The sequence below is a fragment of the Manacus vitellinus genome, unplaced genomic scaffold (genome assembly GCF_001715985.3).
Source record: "Manacus vitellinus isolate BGI_N305 unplaced genomic scaffold, ASM171598v3 scaffold_14_pilon, whole genome shotgun sequence".
NCBI lineage: Eukaryota > Metazoa > Chordata > Aves > Passeriformes > Pipridae > Manacus > Manacus vitellinus.
The window spans coordinates 12375709-12378302 of NW_021939063.1; the positions used below are offsets into that span (position 1 = coordinate 12375709).

Genomic DNA, 2594 nt, shown 5'->3' on the forward strand with positions numbered 1-2594 from the left:
CCCTCTCTTGTAACCAAGCTTGGAGCCACCACCCAGCACCCACAGGCAGGAGCCAGCCCCGTACACCTCCCTGACCTCTGGGTTATTACATCTCCCAACCTGTGGGTTATTACGGCTCCCTGACCCGTGGGTTACACCTCCTCAGGCCGCAGCAGCCATGGACAAAGCTCTCAGTCACTTCCCCTCAGAATTGGAAACCATTTCTCTGTTGGCGTGTGACACGTTCGGACGTGACCAGGGCACTTACACCACCCGCCCCGTTGAGGAGGCAGAGGAAGAACATCTGAGCGTCCCTTGAAGCTCCGAGGGCTGTGTGACTGAGGTCACTGTTCATCCCGTGCTTCTGTTTCTATTCCACCAAAACTCTCACTTAGGCAAATGCAGCCCAAAGTCCTGGAAGCTCCCCCTACTCGGCTTTACCCTGGATGACTTCTCCGAGCCAGTGTCTGATGTCTGAAATGCAATCGCAGTTATGAAGGTTTGCATACAAGGCCATGAACTGCGGGTAACAACGGAGCCACCAGCATTGTAAGAAAAAAAAAGATGGAATAATGAGTTTATCGCAGTTTAAATTACTAAGCAACAGTTTCTCTGACAATGAACTTAGTAACGCTCTGCCATCTATTTAATCACGCTAATGAGACAGAACAACTCCACTTAGATACAAATTACTCTGCATTTCATTTAAATAAGGGTCAGGGAGCTAAAAGCCACACAAGCCACCACACTTCTGCTGTACAGCACATCCAGCAAAAGACCTCCTTTGTTTCCAGAATGGACCCAGGCTTTCTGGCCATGAGCTGCCAAGGCAGGGCTGCACAAGGCATCTTGCTCAAACCTCCCACCTCTGCTCCCCAACCGCCTGTGCGTGGGCCCAGAGCCTCTCTGGCTTGGGAACAGCTCCTTGGTTTGGAGAGGTGAGCATGGGTTTACCAAACAGATTCAGAGGGCAAGAGATTTCTGATTTCTCTTTGTTCTAAAGTAAAAGCATGCACAGTCTCTTGTGTAAGAAACAGTTATATCCCCCAGTTCCCACTGCTTAAAATATGCCTCTTGTTCATCAGGCTGACAGTCGAAGCCAAGCAGCACGGCTTGTTGAGAATCTTCTCGTTTATCCGGCTGGTGCCGTCATGATCATCTTAATATAAAAATCTGGTTTGGTATGTGTCTCTCACCATTTAAAACTGATGACTTCCCTTGGATATTTAAAAATTTTGTTTCAAATCCATGCCTCTTGGGCTGAAGCTGGTCGTGAGAGAGTAGGTCTGTAATAAACTGAAGAAAATTGACTGGCAGTTATGACTGGATTATTCACACATGCTAGTAGTCTTAATCTTTATTTGGAAGCCCAGAGCTGGCCCAGGGCTCACATCTGATATATGTTCCCTGGCCACAGGGAGAGGGGAGCTAAGGTGACATCCCATGGGGCCCTTTCCCAGTGGGTGGTTGCATGATCCCTCCAGAGGCCAGGAATATTCCCACATGCTCACAGCAGCATTAGGTTTCCTCAAGCCTCACTCCTTCCTGCACTTCTTTCCATTCCTCTTAATTAGCGGGGGAGTAATTCCAGGCTATGCAAGTCATTCAGCATCTCCTCCCTCCTCCACTATCAGCTTCCCCAGTACAGTTCATGCCTGTAATAAGATGTCAGCCTGGAGCTCAGCTTGGCAAACCTTTCATTCCCGCACTGCTCTTGCCTGCACATGGCTCCTACTCACTTCCTAAACTTCCAGCCCCCCATCCCATTGGCTCTAGGATGAACCTCCAGCTAGCTGTGCTCCCAGACACACAAGGCAGGCTGATCCTCTGGCTGCATGGCTGTCCAGGTGACCCCACAGCACTTCTTGAGAGCATTTCACTCAGAGCAATGGTGTGAGGCCTGTATAAGGCGCTTTAGCTGCAGGAGCCACTGCAACAGCAACACAGCTCAACCCTCCTCAACCCTCCTCAACCCCCCTCCTCACCTAGACAAAGGAGATGAAGCGTTTCAGCCGGTGAGGATCTGCTCCTGCAGGCAGTTTCTTCCACTGCCAAAACCATTCAGAAAATAAACAGGCAACAAACATTCAAATTCCACAAACACCTTCCTCTCCCTTGTGTACACTGTGTGTATATATATATATACACATATGTACAATTTTTAAGAGCTGGTGAAAAGTGCCAAACTGACAGTTTGAAAGAAAAAGCACTTCCTGTTATTTACAAAGCTAGTACAATATAGGAAGCAGCAGAGCAAACTTCTCCCTCTTGCACTGTCGTCTCCACAATCCAGAGGGAACACCCTTGAGCATAAAGTTAATGCATATTCATATTTTTCATCTTCCCTGCTAAGGACCTAAGAATTGAACTTTTTACAGGGAGCAGAGAACTGTTATGAAGTTCCCTAATTCGGTATTATTCTTACCATGTGAGGGTTGCAAAATTTCATTTATATGAAAACCAAGACCCTGAATCAAAAAAATGTAACCCTCCCCAAAACTCAGCCACTTCTCACCAACCCAGTTCCAACACAATACAATGTTCTAACTGCATATTCCTCACCCACAATCTTAATCCCATGCTCTGTCTGCATGGTGTGGTCTGTGCCATTTTTA

At 47.6% G+C, this 2594-nt stretch overlaps 1 long non-coding RNA gene across 1 annotated transcript; it reads left to right on the forward strand.

The window, feature by feature from the left end:
- Positions 1–6: 6 nt before the first annotated feature.
- LOC108638936 lies at positions 7–1289 on the forward strand. The gene is made up of 2 exons (XR_001920161.2): positions 7–917; positions 1065–1289. It is a non-coding gene; the product is annotated as an uncharacterized LOC108638936 (long non-coding RNA).
- The last annotated feature ends 1305 nt before the right edge of the window (positions 1290–2594 follow it).